The following is a 21882-nucleotide window of genomic DNA, read 5'->3' on the forward strand; positions in this document are numbered from 1 at the left end:
AAATCTGAGACACAGAGAAAGGATTCAGAAAGCTGTACTTAAGGGAAAGTCCCATTGCTATTTCAGTGAAAGGGCGTGATTTGTTTTGAAGCTTCCTATCAAACTTGAACCTTAAAGGCTCAAAAAATTATAAAATAAAATAATAATCAGCCATAAACAAAAAAGATCTCAAAGTGTGTTATCTTTCAAAAATCTCATTTTAAGCCAATCTCTCACAGGTATCCTACCCCATAACACACCAGATGTCAGAGACCAGGATTATTTGAGGACTCATGATTTTTGAACACATGGGGTTAGCAATACTGTTATTATAGCAACTGAGCTGGCATAGTTGGCTTAGCTAAGGTACACAGAGCACTTTGCTGAGTCTGTCAGCAAAGACCAGGAAATGATGGATTTTTGAATGGAATATGTCTCGCTTTTGGCAACCCTTTTTGTTCCCCCCAGACCATGCCCTTTTCTCCTAAAACAGATAGAAAATGAGTTGATCCAGATGGGTTTCGCCAGGTTTTCTGCCATCAGATTCTAGGCAGAATGATAGTTTACTATAAAGAAACAAAACAATATTCACAACTAAAATATCCCCCAATGCCTCAGGACACATATAGTACTGTCTAAGCAGTCACACAGTCTCCTTACTTTAAACCTTGCCTTCTTTTCACCCTACCCCTATCCCCTTGTCCTGTATCCATGTGTAAAAACATCTCTTTATTTGGATTGTAAGCTCTTCAAGGCAGCTCACTGTTTGGACACTAAAATAAATATTAAGTAACATTTGCATCTCTGAATTCTGCTGGTAAATTTCACACTTTCCAATGAAAATACATATAAGCCTCACGCCAGAATTTGGCCTTAATAATATATAGTGACACAATAAAAAAACCTAATCTAGATTTGCAATAAAATTAAAATGCACGTTTTTGTGTTTTGTTTTACTTTGAAAATTTTGCAAAAGTTTTCCAGTAACTAGCACTGCAAGTAACAATTTTTAGATCCCCTGCTTCATTCACTCACTTCATTCACATACACAGATATTTTTTCCCTTTCTCTGCATTGTTCTAAATCCTACGAGACTGCAGACTTAAACAGATGCGGCTGAACTATAAACTGTAGTTGTTGTCCAATAGTAGTTTACATTGTCACATGCTACAGCACAGGTTTATCAAACCGGTTTGCTGAAAAAGGCAGGCAACTACTACGGGAATATTTGATGGTATTTTATTAAGTCACATAAATACAACGTGAGTGTGACTCACTCTCACATGATTTTAAGAGCCCACAAAGAAAAAAAGTATACGAACTTCTCATCCCTGAGACTCAATACCTCATAAATGTTAGATCAGTGCTTTCATTCCAGTTTCACTTCTTGTCAGCGTAACATCCTGAAATAAAGTTATGCAAACATTGGGCCAGATCCTCAGACCAGCTCCAAAGTTGAATTGGGGCCATAAAGTTAGTTCAACTGGCCTTCTGAGGATCTCTCCTACATAAGGGGATTCCCTAGGATGATGGCCAGAGCCAGGATATTATCTCTATGCCAATCCCCCACTGGCCTGAACACAGTGAGATGAGGAAAAACAGATAAAGATGGAGCACCACTGCACTGGCTATCCCCAGCTTGGGGACAGAGTGACTTCCTACCAGCCCCTGAATTAGGGAGCTGCAGAAGTAGTATAAAGTCATCTTTGCCCCCTTCCTCTGATCCTGTGTCAAGATCAGTGCAGCCTCGTCAGAGAATCTGGGTCACTAATACAAATATATTTCTCATGACAATAAAACAGATGTATATAGTTGGGGAGGCATCCTAGTATTTATTTTCTTAAGCCAAGGGCCCAGTTCTAGCATCCTTTCAATCAGGCTAGCCACAGGGAAGTCAAAATATAGAAAAATGGCAGTGTCAGATTCTAAAAGAGAAATAGAAACTAATGTACTAAGAAGGAAAATAGACGCCACAGAGTAAAACAGACAAACAGAGGGCATTTTAACCCTGAAAACCTGGGAACAATTAAGACCGGGATGTTTTTAAAAAGACAAGATGATGTGAAAATAAAAGTATAAATGGAAGCAAACATTGAAATTCTTCTTTAGGTGAAGTGGTAGAACTGCTAAATTGAGATGCATAGTTTCTCTAACAGAATGTTGGGAATCATTAGGAAAGGGATAGATAATAAGACAGAAAATACCATATTGCCTCTATATAAATCCATGGTATGCCCACATCTTAAATACTGAGTGCAGACCCCATCTCAAAAAAGATATATTGGAACTGGAAAAGGTACAGAAAATGCAACAAAAATGATTACGGGTATGGAACGGCTGCCATATGAGGAGAGACTAATAAGACTGGGACTTTTCAGCTTGGAAAAGAGACGAGTAAGATGGCATATGATAGAGGTCTATAAAATCATGACTGGTGTGGAGAAAGTAAATAAGGAAGTGTTATTTACTCCTTCTTGTATCACAAGAAGTAGGGATCACCAAATAAAATTAATAGGCATCAGGTTTAAAACAAACAAAAGGAAGTATTTCTTCACACAGCGCAGTCAACCTATGGAACTCCTTGCCAGAGGATGTTGTGAAGGCCAAGACTATAACAGGGTTCAAAAAAGAACTAGATGAGTTCATGGAGGATAGGTCCACCAATGGCTATTAGCAGGGATGATGTCCCTAGCCTCTGTCTTCCAGAAGCTGGGAATGGGCGACAGGGGATGGATCACTTGATGATTACCTGTTCTGTTCATTCCTCCTGTGGCACCTGGCATTGGCCACTGTCGGAAGATAGGATACTGGGCTAGATGGACCTTTGGTCTGATCCAGTATGGCTGTTCTTATGTTCTTAGTTCAGGCACTAACAAGAGTCCTAATATAGACACCTAATCAGTAGTTCAAGCTCTTTGTATTAACTCTGATTCAGGCCAGCATGCCTACTGCTCTGAAAAAGCTCCATGAGTTTCTGCAGTTGGTATTAAAGTGTGGAAAATATGTAATGTGCTCAGTGTCTGGGAGCTGGAATCCCAGAGGTTTGAGATGGAAGAGATCAAGGAGAATAATTTCATAGAGGTTCTCTTACTTCTTGAGCCTACCCACATTTCCCCCACAATCTGTAGAGCCTTCTTGTCAAGGACATTTACTAATTTTATTCAAAAGTGATTTCTCCTGTCTGCACTTGAGTCTTTGCTAGCGTTGCTTTCAAAGATCAGACTTTGAGAGGGGATGGCAGCTGCAAATTGGCCTAGGTGTCATCTTTCGAGCAGCCTAGGTTAGACAGAATGATATGTAGTAGAAAGAATAAATCCCTTATGCAGGGGTATCATTCCATAAGATATTTTTTAAGACAGCACCTACTATTTGAGGCAATATAGTGCATTCCAAAGACACCCCCCTCCAGAAAAAAAAATTAAAGATCTAAAGATAAAAGTTTATTCTGGCAGGCATAATATAGCAGTCCCCAGTCAGGGATAGATTCTACGAGGCAGGAAAATCATACACACCTTTCAGTACTGTGGGCCTGATTTTCACCACTTTGCACCTTGTGTAGTCAATTATACCTGTGCAAATTAAATGTAAGATGATACCAAGGTAGAATGATAGTATTCTGAACTACCAGGTGCCAATGTGTATACATTCACTATTTACATTGACAGTATTTTATTGTAATAGTTTGGCATTCCATTTTCTATGAAATACATTCTTTTAAAATTTGCTACAGCTGTTGCTGCTTCCCTCTTATGCCTTTCACTTTTTCCTTTCATTATTAATTATTACTATTATTACTGTAGCACCAGAAGCTCACTGAAACCCCAAACACCTCGACAAATAGAGAGATGAAGCTTCCTGGTCAGTATTCTGACCTATGGGACTGAAACATGGCCTGTCATGATCAAAACCGAAAAGAAGTTGAACACCATTCAGTCGAAGCATCTCCAAATGATCCAAAATATCAAGAGGTACAAATGCAAGTCAGATGAAGAGATCCACTTCCTAACTAAGCAGTTCCTCCTCTCTCAAACAGTTGCCCAATGCTCTCTGAGGTGGTATGTCTACCAACTTCCTTCAAGAATCATCTCAAACTTTGATCTAGTGAAAACAGGATGGAAAAGAGTTCCCAAAAGATGCTGGATGGTATCAGACTCCTGTCTCTCACAGGTATCCTACGCCATAACACACCAGATGTCAGAGACCAGGACTTTGTGCAGTTATGCTTAGTGGCTGGAGCAGGAGTTAGTAGCCTGGAAGCCCAAGATCAGAACCAGAGCCAGAAGCCAGACACCAGAGCCAGAAATCAGGAACAGAAGCCATAGGTCAGAACCCAGCTAGCCAGAGTAAGGCAAGGCTGAGTCTGAGGGAGAAACATGAGTGGGAACAGACACAGATACTATCACAGCCATGGGTGAATGTTTTGAGCAGTCACTAAGCTGCTGCAGGACTTAACAGCTAGTCTGGTAATTCTTCCTACCAATCAGGCAGGGTAGCCAATCAGGCAGCCTACTGTAGGCCAGCTGCACTCAGTACGTTGCCCAGAGACTGGCTCTTATTCCTGACATCAGGACAGAACATCATAGAAGCCCAAAACACATTTAGCGTCACCGATGCTATCCAAGTGACAGCAAGAGAACTGACCTAACTCAACTTAGGGGCTGAGTCTTATTGTAAATCTTTTGTCTTATGCTGGTCTTTCAGTGTCTCTTACTTTCTCTTTCCTTTCATCTTCCTCATTCCCTTTCCCTCTCTTCTTTTACCTATGTGATATTCGATCCCTGCCTTCCTCCATGTTCTTTCAAATCACTTCCATGTCATGGAGAGGATTACTAGAGTGAACAGTGAAACATGATATGTTAAAGAGGGGGAGTAAAAGAGCTGTACAACTCAGAACTGTTTCACACAAATGGTGGAAAACATATGGAATACACTAATGAGAAGTTATTGTCAAGAGTAGAAGTGAGTTCAGACAATAATGTGATAGAAAAAGTAAGTCAAGGGCCAGGTGAAGGAAAAGCAACACAGATTTGAGAGTCAAACAAACAAAATAAAAAGAGCTTCTCAAAGCCAGGACAAATCAGGTTTCCAAATTAGCTCAAAATCCAGAGAAAGAGGCTCTTCAGCACTCATTCCTCTTATAATTTATCCCTCCTGACAGAATAATTCCCTCCAGTTGAGCCCAGCCACAGTCCTCTCACCTTCCATAGGCAATCCCTGCAGTATAGGATGAAATCTGTGAAGGGGAAGTGTGTTAAGCTTCTTACCACCAACCAGTGAATGGGAGGTCTCCGAACCTACTCACCCAGAGACTCCTAGATTCCTTTCCAGAGGAAGAAGGGGTAGAGAAATGGGGGGGGTGCCTAAAATTAACCAAAAAAGGGCATGTATGACATTGTCTTTTTCCAAAACGGCTTGTGTTGTGCAGTCTGTTGAAAGAATATAGATCCCAGGATTTTTGTATCTAAAAATACGTAGTGACATTTGAAAGGAGGAAGTGTGCCCTTGTGTATAAGCAGATGTGGGGATTTCAGCATTGTCATCTTATGCTGTTAAAAATGTTATGAAAATAACTAAATCATTGTTACATATACTCTTAAGGCATCCCCCGCAGTGGAGCATTTACAGGATATCATGTATTTTCCAAACTCTGTGGGCCAGATTCTGATCCCCTTACTCATGTTAAGTAGTTCCTTGCCTCTTGAATAGCCCCACTGAAATCAATAAAACTACTTGTGCAGCATGGTAGTACTCAATGTGAATAAATGCCAAGTATCTCATTGTGTTATGTATTTCTTTTAAAATTGTTTGTTTCTTGATTTTCCAAAAGTGTGAGAAAAAACTGACATTTATAATGTCATTCTTTCTGTGAATCTCTTTTGTAAGAAAATTATTGGTATCTGTCTTATGGATGGAACAAAGCAAACTAAAATTGATGTGCTTTCATATCAATCAGCTCTTATGAAGCTGAATAGTTAAGGTCTGATACTAAATACATGGGTGCATATGCGCTATATGAAATAATTTGACAAATGAGAGACTCTAATGTCAATGAAGCTGTATTTAAAAATATTGAGTTGTATTTTGGACTGATCTCAAATAGTTCAGAGGTTCAATAAGCCCCTAAATCTTTTGGATACTTATCTTAATTTTTTAATCACTTTTCCGCAACTGCAACTTTCTCTTTCTCCCAGTTATATCAGTCCCACACCAAAATCAGAGCTCTCTCCCATGCCCCAAATGCCTCCTGCACCAAATACAATACTAGCGGATTCTCCTAAAACTAGATTTGATGACTCCCATTCTACATTACACCTTATGCTTTATTTTCTTCTCCCAATACCCCGCCTTACCCCAAAACATCCCTGGTATTCATTTACTTTCTTCAGCTGGCATAAGACCTCCACAACTTCCTTCAAACTTATAATTTTGTCCACATCCACAAAGGAACTCAGGTGTTGCAATGCATAACTTTTAGGCACCTTGAAAAATCACTGGAGACCCAAAAGCCCGGATTAAGTGACTAGGCTCTCTCTCTGTACAACAAATGGGGAGAGATAGGCACCCAAGTATGGGATCCACAAAAGCCAGCATGCTAGGCAGGTGACCACCTGAACTAGCCAACCACAGATGCTGATGAGAGAGATGTGTCTAAACCCCTCCTTTCTCACAGAGATATGCACCGCAGGCCAGGCTGCAGGGAAGCACATAACTCTGCTTGCGATCCAGTTAGAAATCCCTCTGCTGGACTCAGGCAGTTCAGGCACCTAAGTCATTTCTTGCAAGAAATGGAGGACAAAGTAGTGCCTTCCTTAGAATTTTTAGCCCATTTGTTAGAGCAGTCACCCAGATGTGAAAGACTCATGTTCACTCGTCCTCCCCTGCCAAGCCTCCCAGCTCTCAGGTGAGTGCTTTAATCACTGAGCTATGGGATATTTTGATGTAGGTGTCTCTCAATATCTCCTGTTGAAGCTATTCCACTTCAGCTAACTAGTTAAATAGCCATTGGGCCAGAGAAAGGGAGGGTGCAAATGACTAGATCCCTGCAAATCCATGGGTATCCATTTTATATCTGTGGACCATTTCTGCAGATAGCAGCATGGATGAAGATACAAATTTTGTATCCATGCAGGGCTCTGATGGTAAGAACCAGGTGGGCAGCTGTGATAAACTGCAGCACTGCTGTAGCAAGGACCCCTGGGGGGCAGGGACACTAGGTAGGAAGCTGCTTAGACGCCATGCCCAGGGCAGGTGGAGGATCTGCCATGGCTCCCCACACCTGCCTATCCGGCTCTTACTGTGACCAGGCTGCGGCTCCGAGCTGCCCCACCCCTGCCCAGAGCTGGGTCAGGGAGAGCCGCACTGGCAGCTGTGGGGAGCCTGAGTCCCTCCACCTGCCCTGGGGGGCAGGGACATGGGCTGGGGGCTGCTTGGGCTGAGAAATGCAGTCTTGCCCCTCTTTTCAGTCAGAATGCTGCTGCAAAGATCATTCTCCTCAGCCATCGCTTTGACTATGTCAACCCCCTCCTTTTTTTTTTTTTGTGCCTCCCTCCAGTGGCTCTCCCTTTTTTTATCACATCAAACATAAGCTACTTGTCTTCACTTTCAAGGCCCTTCATGGCCTAACATGACCATACCTACCTTCTCATTTTTCCAACAAAGTGACCAAAACATTTGCACTTACAGTTTTTTTTTGTTGATATTTTTCCTTTCCTGTGTTGTTGTAGAAAAATCAGAAACCAAAACCTGAGCTTTTTATGGTTAAAATGTTTGGTTTCCAATAACATAGTAGGTTTTGGTTCAGATTTTCGGTACAAATGTTTAGGTTTTGGTTAAAAACCACCCTTGTTTTCAGTAAACATTTTCCGTTTATGTAAACCAAAATTTTTTACAAAACCTAAACCCTTTGACTGCAAACTGTTTTCAGAAATAAAAATGGTTTAGGTTTTTAACTGGAAACTAACAACTAACAGCTCTAGTTATTAGACCATTGGATCATATAACACTTTGGCAACATCAGAATGATATATAAGGTGGAATTATAGGTCCTGTTATTACTTTGGTCTGCTAAGTCTGCCTAGAGAAGTTTGTTTTTCATTACTTGTTTGTTTTATATTTTATTTCTCTCACATGTGCCTCTTTGCAACTAATCTACCTGAGAAATGTATGTACACCTGAGTAATTATAGAATCCTAATGATATATGTCACTTGCTGGTGATGCTAGAGAATTTGAGATTTATTGTTATTAATATTATTAGAGCAAACGTGCTAAGTGCTTTAAGAACGTGGCTATATGGATGTATTCAATGTGAAGGCAGTGACTCCTATATGGAATGTAGGAAAATTACCCTTTTCGGGGGAGAGATGTTCTGACACTTTGTAATGAACTGCTGAATGGAACAATACTTAAGTCAATGAACTCAGGAAGTTTCACAGCCTTTATAAGGGCAAATTTTCCCTTTGCAACAATAGGAATTTTGCCTGCATCAGAAGTGCAGGATCACAATCTGAGTAAGGAAGATGATAAATTCTTGCTCCTTGTTTTTTTCTGTAATTAGCATTAAGTATACTATAAGAATACTTACTCCAGCCAGTGCCTACAATTTCTGAGCATTAAATTTACACACAAGTTTGTAAGACAGTTTTTAAAAAATACACTGAAGAATGAAACTCAAACAGGAGTGTATTTAAACATAATATCTGCTTAGCTTCAGCCTCTTGAAAATTTACAATTTATGATACAATTTAAGAAAGCAGAGTATCAACTGAATTTTAGAGCCAGTATTGAATTCCATAGCATACACACAGCTGTCTATGAATAAATGTTTGTATTATTGTAACGTGTCTCCTTTGCCCCCAACTTTTCATTGACCGGTTAAACTTTGGTCTAAACGAAGATTCCAAGTTCTATGAGGACAGGGAATGTCTTTTTCTATAAGTCTAATATAGATTCCCAAACTTGTTGGGATCTCTAGGCACAATGTAATACAAATCAATAATCTATTTAAAGACATTTTAATGCTCACAACTTGCTATAATGAAGGTACTACATATGTACTGCCTGTAAAATTATTCAGAAAAATGTTACCTTCAGTAATGTCTCAGGCATATGATCTGCTGTATGTATTTTCTTCACTGGCTTTTCAGATATAGTACGTGCTTTCCTTCAGTTTTAAATGAGCAATTCTGTTCCCCGAAGAGAGGTCAAGCTATATCAACCCAAGTTGCTTCCTCTTTTTCACATCAGACTCATCTCTCATTTATTAAACTAAAATGTTCAGCAGAATGACTAATAATACAGTACCACTATATTAACAGTTCACAGCCAACTGAGTTATTTTAGCATGTTTCTTGAAGAAGAAGAACAGGGTGCTTTTTAAAAATGCCTATTCCTCTAAAATAATCCCACTGCAGGTGCCCTGAAAAAGTACGATATTCCTTACCCAAAATACAATACACCATGTTACAGAAAAAACAACCACCCAAAGTGCACCCTTTCATTTCAATAGATTATATTAATTCCCAGTCTCAAAAATTAAATAAAATTAGACAAATGAATATTTATCTTTATTGTCCAAGTATGTTAATGCAAAATATACATAACTATTTTAACATTTTAATATGAGTTTGATTTCTCTCATTATATAATTTAGATCTTTCAATAAATCAATATTAATTATTATATATAGTGTGTATATAATATAAAATGTTATATGATATTGATATATATCTTTAAAGCAGGATGTACACAGTTTGGTGGGGGGTCTACCTATAATATTGACATTTGGATTCAGGCATTAAAGTATATGCCATTTCATCATTAAAGTTTTGGGTAAAGAAGCAATTTTTTGGCTGAAAATGGTGCTGAATACAGTTTCTCCTCAGTTACGTTTGCTGCTGAACTTGTTAGAGCTAGTTCAACTGGATATTTTCGCCGAGTGTAGTTGGAGGATTTTGTGAAGTAAATTCTGTATTTCAGACCTCACTACTTCATTAGTGCTGGTCCTTCTGTACTCATGGAATGGCTTCTCTGAACAGAGAAAAGTTTCCTCTGGTAGAGATTTTACAAAACAGCAATTTGGAGTTGATTTCAAAAGGTATCTATTTGGAGCTCACACCAATCTTTTCTAAACCATTACAATTAAGAGCTAATGATTAGGGTTTAACCCTCTAAGAACCTACTTGCAACTTTTGAATCCAAATACCAAGATTATAGTTAGACCCACCCATCCCTCCCCCCCTTTTTTAATTTCCCCACACAGTCAGTTGCCAAACTATTTGGCAAGTTTGCTGCTGATGTGCCATTGACCAATAAAAATGTTAGTGGCCCAGGAATATCAACTCTGCCTGACAGCCAGACTGCAAATAAAAGGCCTTCAACTAGACATTGATCATCCAATTTCAGCACTCCATACTAGATCCTCCCATCACTATTGGGAATTCACTGGAGCACCCATCCCTGTCTGTATGTTGGATGTAAACAAGATGATGGAATATGCATTGATAATTCTAAGAACAGCACCAAACCCTCTCTGCTGTTGTGTTATTTTGCTTGCCTTAAAATTCCCCAGCGTAGACCCACCCCCCCCATCCTCCTACCCACCCATGCAAAAAATTGTGTCTAGTTATAAAAGTTAATTTGCACTTTTTTTTTATAGCACTCTTAGGAAAAGTGTGTTGGAAACTATAATGTTTGGGAAATGTTATGTTCCTCATCATTTGACCTCTTACACCTATGTAAATTCTCACAACACAAGCAGTACACTGGGTAGGAGAGAAACAAATGGTAGAAATAGGTAACATATTAATGTGTGTTAATAGATTTCATCTACTCATATATACCCATCTTTTCAGTCCAATCCTACTTCCTTTGGCATCAGTAGCAAATTCCCATTGACTTAATTAGAGCAAGAGCTTCAAATGAATGTGGAATTTATCCTATTGATACTATACAGAGTTCTCAAGAGTTGTGTCTCTTAAATATCTTGTCTGTCTTTATAGAATAGATTGGTTCTCACATCAGTCAAGCTGAAATGGGAAAGAAAGATAATAGAATATCAGTAATCTTTCCTGTTTTGTTGTTGGAAGTTTTATATACTTCCCTACTTCACTCTTTATTCAGTTCAAGTACTTTTAAAACTAATTACGGTCTAGTTCTTGTTAGAAACTCCCAAGAGGTGCCGTTGCGGCAGACGCTGGAGTTTAACTGCTGAGTCACTGTCATCTGACTGTACCACAAATGACTTGAATATTTTTTCTAAATTTACTGGATTGTATCAACAACATGTTAAAATCACAAGACCTTGGCAACATTTTTAACTTTCCTTTATCACATATCCCAATTTGGACAGAACTATTATGAAAACATGGTGATGCTGCTGGAGAATTGCGGCAAGCTGTTCAGGAGAGTGGAGTTTATGAATTTAAACTCCATCACTCAGTAGGGGTGCATGTCATTGTGATCTTGGAAGTGTCCTATTGGTTTCTATTTTTATATGTAATATTCGTAAGTTTAAAAAAAACATTCTGGAAACTCTTGACACATAGCAAAAAAATTCAGAAGATGCTAGCCACCCAAAGCAGATGTAATGAAATAACATACAGAACTATCTTATGACGGCATTAGAGATTTGTGTATGGAGGGTTTAGTGTACAAAAGTTAAAATAAATGTGTGACAGGGACAGCACATAATAGGAGAAAAAGAAAAGAGAATTACCAGAACAGGGACTCTCCACACCCCAAAAATATATTTGCAAGAGAATCCAAAACAGAATTCTGCGGGTCAGACTCTGATACCATTGCTCATGCTGAGTAACATCTTTATTCATGAGTGCTCCCTCTGATTTCAGAGAGACTACTCAAGGAGTACAGTACTATTGAACATGAGTAAGGGTGTCAGACCTTGGCCCGGAGTTCATCTACAGTTTTAGACGTCTTGTGTATACATATCTATCATTTACAGGTGGACTTTTCAAAAGTACTCAGCAGTTCCATTGGCTTCAACAAGAGCCTAGTTACATCAACGCAGAGCACTTCGGTTTTAAAACTGTAAGGTAAAATATATTTCAATCATTTTATAAGTAGGCTAAATACAATCACAGAAATAGAGCTAGATAAAGAAGCCCAGTTTTAGAAAAAAAAAGTTTTAATAAATTTTAAGCATCTAGCACAGAGTGAATAACCAATGAAGCAAATATAAATTCAGGGTACATCTACAGTTCTACCCAGTTCAAGATGATGTAGCCATGCTAGCTCTCCTGGAGCTAGTGCGCTAAAAACAGAATATAGCTGCAGCAGTGAGAGTGGCAGGAGGGTTAACCGTCCTGAGTGCATACCTGTCAGAGATCCTAAGTCCATACTCAGGACAGTTAGCCTCTCCTGCCACTCACACTGCTGCGGCTCCACTATTTTTAGCACACTAGCTCGATCAGAACTAGGATGGATACATCATCTTGAAGTGGGAATCACAGCCCCAGCTCAAAGTGTGGATATACCCTCAGATTAATGATCATCAATATCTTAAACTGCCAACTTTTCTTCTGGACATGGATCTCATGATGGTGCTCATTGCCCGTATGACCTGTTAGCTAGATTAATGTGTGTTTTATATGGGCGCTGTCCCTCAGGAGTATGAGTGTATGCATACAGACAGGCAAACACACCTGAGGATGCCTCCTCCCCACCACGGACTCTTCTGGCTGCCTGATATCCAATCGCAAAGCAGATACTGACCCATATTCTGGGCTGGGGAGGGATGGTTGTGATGGGATAAATGGAGGGGAAGGGTGGGCATCAGCGAGCCGGTTGTGGATCTTCTCTCATGGCAGTTTTGTGCCAGCCTCACTGGAGTTTAGATGAGCCCAAAAGTAGAACTGATCAAATGGCATTCAATCACCTCTATATCCGGTCACCTATTAACTAGGGAGTGTATTACTTGACAGATACTAGTAAAATATGTCAAATAAATTCAATCTTGTTCTTCTATGTTGAATGACAATTTGTTACCAAACAACATAACTAAGGTTCAAACATTTTATTCTTTTACATTAAGAGGGCACATGAGTTAGGGGATGAGGACTGCATGATAGTACATGTATTTTTCTACTCTGGCTAGTAAGCTTAGTCTTCAGGCTAGCACATGCTAGGTAAATTTTTCAAGCTCTAAACCATTGGGTACTATTGTACAATGTATCCATTGCTAAAAAAAACCCACAAAACCTCATTACAGAACTAGATAAACCACACACCTCAAACTCTGTTTCTTTTTCTGTGTGAGAGGAGTGTGAGGAAAATATTGAGGGAGTGCTGAGCTGATGTTTAGTTCTGAAAGGAGTTAGAGGCCCATGGTCATTTGATCTCTTGTGGAAGTGAGTTCCATAGGCCAGGACGAGCTGCTATGAAAGTCTGGCACCTCCACTCCTAAACCTTGAGAACAGTATTGGTCAGTGTCATTGTTCCAGTAGAATGTAGTTATTGTGGGAGGTCAGAGTCATGGAGCCGTCTTGATCAGGACTCTGCATTCAACAGGGATCCAGTGCATAGAAAGTGGAGGACCAGCACTGCTATGCAGACATTCTGCTTCAGTTTCTGTCAGCTGGAGCTTTTTAGAGTTAATGGCTTCACTAGTTATCTCCAAGTTGGAACTCGAGGGAACACTGACCATACATGCACTAGAACTATTAAAGTAGATACAATAATTGTTAACAACTTTGTTTATTTTTCAACTATTTTCTTCAAATATAGCTGATGCATGATTTTAAGCAGAGTCAGCTATATGGGACGTTAGAAGGGGTAGCAATGAAGTGTTTTCATCTAGAGAAACAAAGGTTAAGTTAAAATGTCATGTTCAGAGTACACACGATCCATTGTCTACAGACAGGCTCTACGATACAACCGCATTTGCTCCAACCCCTCAGACAGAGACAGACACCTACAGGATCTCTATCAAGCATTCTTACAACTACAGTACCCACCTGCTGAAGTGAAGAAACAGACTGACAGAGCCAGAAGAGTTCCCAGAAGTCACCTACTACAGGACAGGCCCAACAAAGAAAATAACAGAACGCCACTAGACATCACCTTCATCCCCCAACTAAAAGCTCTCCAACGTGTTATCAAGGATCTACAACCTATCCTGAAGGACGACCCATCACTCTCACAAATCTTGGGAGACAGGCCAGTCCTTGCCTACAGACAGCCCCCCAACCTGAAGCAAATACTCACCAGCAACCACACATCACACAAAAGAACCACTAACCCAGGAACCTATCCTTGCAACAAAGCCCGTTGCCAACTGTGCCCACATATCTATTCAGGGGACACCATCATAGGGCCTAATCACATCAGCCACACCATCAGAGTCTCATTCACCTGCACATCTACCAATGTGATATATGCCATCATGTGTCAGTAATGCCCCTCTGCCAGGTACATTGGTCAAACTGGAAGTCTCTACGTAAAAGAATAAATGGACACAAATCAGACGTCAAGAATTATAACATTCAAAAACCAGTTGGAGAACACTTCAATCTCTCTGGTCACTCGATTACAGACCTAAAAGTGGCAATACTTAAACAAAAAAACTTCAAAAACAGACTCCAAGGAGAGACTGCTGAATTGGAATTAATTTGCAAACTGGATACAATTAACTTAGGCTTGAATAGAAACTGGGAGTGGATGGGTCATTACACAAAGTAAAACTATTTCCCCATGTTTATCCCCCCACCCCTCACTGTTCCTCAGACGTTCTTGTCAACTGCTGGAAATGGTCCACCTTGATTATCACTACAAAAGGTTTCCTCTCCCGCCCCTGCTCTCCTGCTGGTAATAGCTCACCTTAAGTGATCACTCTGGTTACAGTATGTATGGTAACACCCATTGTTTCATGTTCTCTATGTATATAAATCTCCCCACGGTATTTTCCACTGAATACATCCGATGAAGTGAGCTGTAGGTCATGAAAGCTTATGCTCAAATAAATTTGTTAGTCTCTAAGGTGCCACAAGTACTTCTTTTCTTTATGTTCAGAGTAATAACAATCAGTATGAACAATTTTCTTTGAACTTTTTCTTTAAAGCCATCCATGAATTATGCTGGACCTCCAAAACAATAGAGTTTGAGATGGAGGTGGGAGGGGGGTGAATGCCACATCTGTACCAGCAGACAAATATAAAATATTACTGGCACCTGTAATTTGTCTTTCCTCCTTGGTGTTTCATGTGGTCACTTGTTTCAAGTGCCCAATGGCTGCTGCCGTCCAGTTTCCTATTCTATATCAACCAGCCACTAGTACATTATATGTTTTTTGGGTATGAAAATGTACCTAATACATAAGATGACTATCTTCTAAAATGAAAGGCTTTAAAGCCCCTTGAAAAGGGGCTAATTCTAGTTCTCCCCAGGCCAGGGAACAGGATATTCCATAGTTATAGGGCTATAGAAGAAAAGATAAGATTGGTACATCTTCTGCATATGCAAGACTAGATTCCATCAGCCTTCTCCTAGTGGACATTTTAGTCATAAAGTATGTAGTGGACCCATTCTATTAATGGCTTTAAAAGTTACACCCAATAGATCTTTAAAGATCTATTTCCCCAGAAGAATTTCTAGAGATGATAGTAGCTAAACAAATGTGTCTCCATGGGGAAAGCTGCAATGGATAAAATAAAATACCAGGAAATAATTTTTTTAAAATGTCAGACAAGGAAGCAATAAAAATTGTGATATTTAAAAAAATAAATATAGCAAAAATAAATAAAAATGTGTATATTTCTATTTAACTGCAGCAAAATGAGGCCTCTATCCTGACTGGGGCTTTTCCATGATTCTCTAATACAAATAAAGAATAAAAATTAAAAGAAAAGGAATCATCATAACCATTAACAACAGCAATGAATTATTACAAAGAACACCAAAAATACTTTACAGACCCATAAGGTGGCAGCAAACTTCTTCTGTAGCAGGAGTTGGGAATTAGTAACATCATTCTGCTGTCTCTTGCAAAGAGATTCTGCAGTTTGATGTATTTCATTCTACATTAGGAAAAAAACAACAAGAGTTACTGATATACTGAAGTTTATTTTAAGCACATAGCTTTCCACAGTAAAGACTCACAAAACTAGAGTCTTTACTAGAAACATTAGAGGTTTCGGTGCACTGACACTGAATGGCAGTTAGCCTGCTGGAAAGTTTTGTATGATAGAAATACATGTGCCAGATTTCAGTCTAATTGACAAGTGTTTCAATCCAATGTAAATCTATTGGTCCTAGGTCTACAGCAATATCAAAATGCTTTGGCTACTGAAGTGAGAAAAACGAATAGCATGGATTATGCAAAAGTTCCCGCTTTAAAAATAAAAAAGCCAGCCTCATGATTTTTTGGGGCCTGCATCTTGATTTTTAAATACTTGGAGTTGTTAATACCGAGGCTGTTCTTTGCATATGTTCTTGAAGACTGGATGCAACTGTCCTGCTGCCTTTCTTCAAGTTCCTGAAGGCACTCCTCTGGGACCTAGCTTACCCCATTCCAGGCAAATGTTGCTTCCCTTTGTTAGGAAAACGAGGACATGGGAGAGCTGACTAGGAAGGCCACCTTTCAGATTCTGAAGGGTCTGTACCATCTGTCACATGCAGATATCATGGCCTCTGGCTGGTCCTGGAAGTTTTTTCTGCTAGATGCACTTGGGTACTGCTTGCTGGAATCTGGTGCTTCATGTGACATCACATAAACAGAAATCCCCTAATACCTGGTGGAGGAAATGCGGTTCCACAATAAAGGCATGATTCTACTCCAAAAAGCTACTCTCTAAGACAAGTGCTGTAGGGTTCCATGTTAAATATCTCTCAATGTCTCCCCAGTCAATTTTCTTCAGCTTACAAATAAACGATTTTTCTCCCTGGGCTGCCAGCCCTGCACACTCAGCCTGGGATTTGAAAGCCAAGCTGTGTTCTTTTTGGCTTGTGCACCATCACCAGGAATAAAGCCTGTTAATCTGAGTCAGCATTATCTTCCATGGATTTTCCAGCAAGCTAGGTAACTTCAACTGAATGGGAAAGCGCATTGTGGGAAGGCTATAACAACAGGGATGCTTAGCGCTAGGACTAAGGAAGAGACAATGGGCCTTCATCTGAACATCTCTGCTTTCCATGAGGGTCCAAGATCCACAGGATTTCCAACTATAGCTTTAGCAGATCTCACCCCTTGCTTATTCTGTGAAGGGACAACTTTATGGTTCCCTCACCTTTACACATGTGTTTCCCATGTCTAGACCTCAATTAATTTCTTACTGTTACTTGTGGTATGAGTAACACTTGTCCTAACTCCTGTAAGGACTTTACTGTCCTAACTGCAGTAAAGAATGATTGGATGATGCATGCAACATACTCTTAATAGCTAAGATAAAAATAAATTAACATGGAATTTGTTGATATGGAAACATAAGTTGTCCCTGACCTTAGAAAAATGTCATTCTTCCCTGTCTATTTTATGTATTACTGTAAACCATCTGTTTTTATACTACCCTGACTTAATGCAGATATAGTGACCTTATTTTACCTTGTCATGTACAAAGTACCAATATTAATCATTATACATTTTTAAAATTAAGATGAGGGAAATGAGTTTTTTTAAGAAAACAAACTTCACATCTGCTCAATGACCTAATGTGATATTAGCTTGGCTAAACTTGTTGAAATATAGAGCCGAAAATAGAAAAGCATTGCTGAGAAAATTTATGAGTTGAAATTTTACTTTGAAGAATTGTGATTCTTCATCAGTACTGTACTTTCTTTTTTGGACTTTGTTCAAAAGCTAAGTTAACTTTGACTCTTGGGAAAAAGCAGGACAAGAAATAAAACTTCTCCTCTGTGTAACAAAAAGTAAATCTTTCAAGGCCTGGAAGAAGCTCCTGCCTCCAGCAAATATATATTTGAGACAGTTCTAAAGAAACTGTAATAAACACAGTGATTCAGTTCTGAAGTGTTGTGTCACTAGTAGACTAAAATAACAGAAACAAATGACCTTTACAAAGAAACCTTCCTCATCCAACACTATGTTCAAGATCTTTGATGATTTCCTGTCAGACAGAAAGGGGCAGATTCTCTGGTAGAATCATAGGATTGGAAGGGACCTCAGTAGGTCATCTAGTCCAACCCGCTGCTCAAAGCAGGCCCTAATCCCCAACTAAATCATCCCAGCCAGGGCTTTATCAAGCCTGACCTTAAAAACCTCTAAGGAAGGAGATTCTACCACCTCCCTAGGTAACTCATTCTAGTGCTTCACCACCCTCCTAGTGAAAAAGTTTTTCCTAATATCCAACCTAAACATCCCCCACTGCAACTTGAGACCATTACTCCTCATTCTGTCATCTGCTACCATTGAGAACAGTCTAGATCCATCCTCTTTGGAACCCCCTTTCCGGTAGTTGAAAGCAGCTATCAAATCCCCCCTCATTCTTCTCTTCTGCAGACTAAACAATCCCAGTTCCCTCAGCCTCTCCTCATAAATCATGTGTTCCAGACCCCTAATCATTTTTGTTGCCCTCCGCTGGACGCTTTCCAATTTTTCCACATCCTTCTTGTAGTATGGGGCCCAAAACTGGACACAGTACTCCAGATGAGGCCTCACCAATGCCGAATAGAGGGGAATGATCACGTCCCTCGATCTGCTGGCAGTGCCCCTACTTATACAGCCCAAAATGCCATTAGCCTTCTTGGCAACAAGGGCACACTGTTGACTCATATCCAGCTTCTTGTCCACTGTAACCCCTAGGTCCTTTCTTGCAAAACTGCTGCCTAGCCACTTGGTCCCCAGTCTGTAGTGGTGCATGGGATTCTTCCGTCCTAAGTGCAGGACTCTGCACTTATCCTTGTTGAACCTCATCAGATTTCTTTTTGCCTAATCCCCTAATTTATCTAGGTCCCTCTGTATCCTATCCCTACCGTCCAGCATATCTACCACTCCTCCCAGTTTAGTGTCATCTGCAAACTTTCTGAGGGTGCAATCCACGCCATCCTCCAGATCATTAATGAAGATATTGAACAAAACTGGCCCCAGGACCGACCCTTGGGGCACTCCATTTGATACCAGCTGCCAACTAGACATGGAGCCATTGATCACTACCCATTGAGCCAGACGATCTAGCCAGCTTTCTATCAACCTTATAGTCCATTCAGCCAGCTCATACCTCTTTAACTTGCTGATGTGGTGTAACTGTCAGTATAAACTGTTTCTAAAACCAGTATAATTAGCCAGGAAAAATCACTTGAATATAATGATGATCCTCTCAATTGTGTAGAGCCAAAACAGGGGTTCTTACTCCAGTCATCTTCTCTGCTGTCTGTGTAGCAGGAGAAAAGGGTTGTGCCCAAATAGAAGGAGGTACTAATCCCCAGCTGTACCTTGGTACGGTTTACAAGTAAGTTAGAGCAGCCTTCAGCTTGCATTAGCCTGGCAGTCAGGGGATTGACCTGTACAGAACTACTGCAGAATCAGGAGAGTACAAGGATGAGCTTTTACACCACCTTTGCACATGTGTACACACTCACATCAATCTTTATTCTATGCAGACCAGCCAAACCCCAGGATCTAACCCAGAAGCTTTTGAAGAAGCTAATCTTAAGAACCAACTTTACAGAGAGAAAACCAGAAGAATCTAGCTAGCCAAAGCACTCTGCTTTTAACAATACAGCAAAGTAACATTCATTCCAACTGCGCACAACGATAAATGGAAATATCATTCAAAATGATGTTGATGGTCTAAGAGAACAGGCAGCTAAGCAGCTTATGCAATTCAATGTAGAGAAATGTATCCTCTTCATAGCTCCCCAGAAAAGCTTAACAGCCTTCTAAAGATTCTGAGTCTCACAGAATGAGAGACTGCATTAAGGAAGCTTACACTGTCTGGGGTAACGAGGTTCTGCCTCCTATCTAGGTTTATTCCATGAGAGATGTCTCTATCTCAAGGGTCAGTAGAAGGGATACTTACCCTCAAGAACTGTGTTAGAAAACTGCAAACCATCCTTAAATACCTTACTAGGCCACCACAGGATTGAAGAGGCAACCTCTAGGTGAGCATTTCTCAAATGCGGCCACCATGGCTGCATGTTGCCACCAAGGCCTTTTCCTGCAGCCACAGCCTCCTGGGCTGTAATGCGGGGAAGTGGCAAAATAGCGGCCCCTCTCTGTTGCTCCTGGATGCACCACCTTGGTGTTGGTTGCTGGGGCTGTCAGCAGCGGTTGGGCCCTGCCCCCTCCGGAGACACCTGGCGCACAACACTGGAGGTGCAGGCAACTGGCGAGTCCCCATCTTCCCGGGGTGGTGCGGCTCAGGCTTTGGGCTTCAGCCCTGGTGTGGTGGAGCTGCAGGCTCTGGCCACAGGTCTTCGGGTTCCAGCCCTGGGCTCTGGCTGTGTGGCAGCAGGCCCTGGGCTGCACAGCTTTGGGCTCCATCCCCAGGACCCATTCCTCAGCCGCTGGGCTTTGGGATCTGACCACAGGGATTCAGGCTCCAGCCTCCCACTGCCTCCCCTGGCCATCCACCCGGTTGCCCCTCACCCCCCGTTGCCTCACCCAACCCCTATCCAGGATTTAGTTTGTCTCCAGGCTTGCCTGGGATGAGTAAGTCTGCTGTGAAAAGTGATACTTGTATGTCTGTTGCTAGCTAGTAAGTCTGTTGTGATATTAACGGACATACAAGTATCACTTTTCACAACAGACTTACTAGCTAGCCATAAATAAATTACAATGATTTGGACATATATATCTGCATATTTATTTGTTTTTCCTAAAGCTAATCAAGTATTTTAGAAAAAAACATGAAAGCGGACACCAGCAAGAGTTGGTGGCCACACTCTGAGGCCACCAAAGGATTTTTCCTGAGAACCCCTGCTCTAGATGCTACCTTTGGTAGGAGAGTCTTGCATACTGTAATCTGTTAATCAGATTTTTTTTCTCTGTATCTGCCTTAGTGAAAATGATTGGGAGCAGAGGAACTAGACTCTCCACTTCCCAGCTGGGTATCCTAACCACCAAGCTACCAAGTCATTCTCATTCACCTGTTAGGGTTAAAGCTGATTGAAGTGGCGGGGGAGGGGAGGGGGAGAATACAAAACTGGATGACTGGGCAACAAAATAGCAGATGAAATTCAACATTGATAACTGCAAAAGTAGTGCACATTGGAAAAAATAATCCCAACATGGGTTCTAAATTAGCTGTTAGCACTAAAGAAAGAGATTTTGGAGTCATCGTGGAGAGTTCTCTGAAAACTTAATATGCAGCAGCTAACAGAATGTTAGGAACCATTAGGAAAGGGATAGATAAGACAGAAAATATCATCATGCCATGATATAAATCCATGGTGTGCCCACACCTCGAATACTGTATCCAGTTCTGGTCACCCTATCTCAAAAAGGATATAGTGAAATTGGTTCAGATAAGGGCAACAAAAGATGATCAAGGGTATGAAACAGCTTCCCTATGAGGAAAGACAGCAAATATTAGGGCTGTTCATCTTAGAAAAGAGACAATTAAGGGGAGGGGGTGTGATAGAGGTCTATAAAATCATGAATGGTGTGGGAAAAATGTGTTATTTACTCTTTCCCACAATACAAAAACCAGGGGTCACCCAATGAAATTAAAAGGCAGCAGGTTTAATACAAACAAGAGGAAATACTTTTTCACACTATGCACAATGAACCTGTGGAACTGATTGCCATGGGACGTTGTGATGTTCACAGTATAACTGGGTTCAGAAAAGAACTAAATAAGTTCTTGGAGGATAGGTCCATCAATGGCTATTAGACAAGGTGGTCAGGGATGTAACCCATGCTGAGGGCCTCTGACTGCCAAAAGCTAGGAAAGGAAGACAAGAGTGGATCTCTCCAAAATTGCCCTGTTCTGTACAT

The sequence above is a fragment of the Lepidochelys olivacea genome (assembly GCF_965140295.1).
Source record: "Lepidochelys olivacea isolate rLepOli2 genome assembly, chromosome: 1".
Lineage (NCBI taxonomy): Eukaryota > Metazoa > Chordata > Testudines > Cheloniidae > Lepidochelys > Lepidochelys olivacea.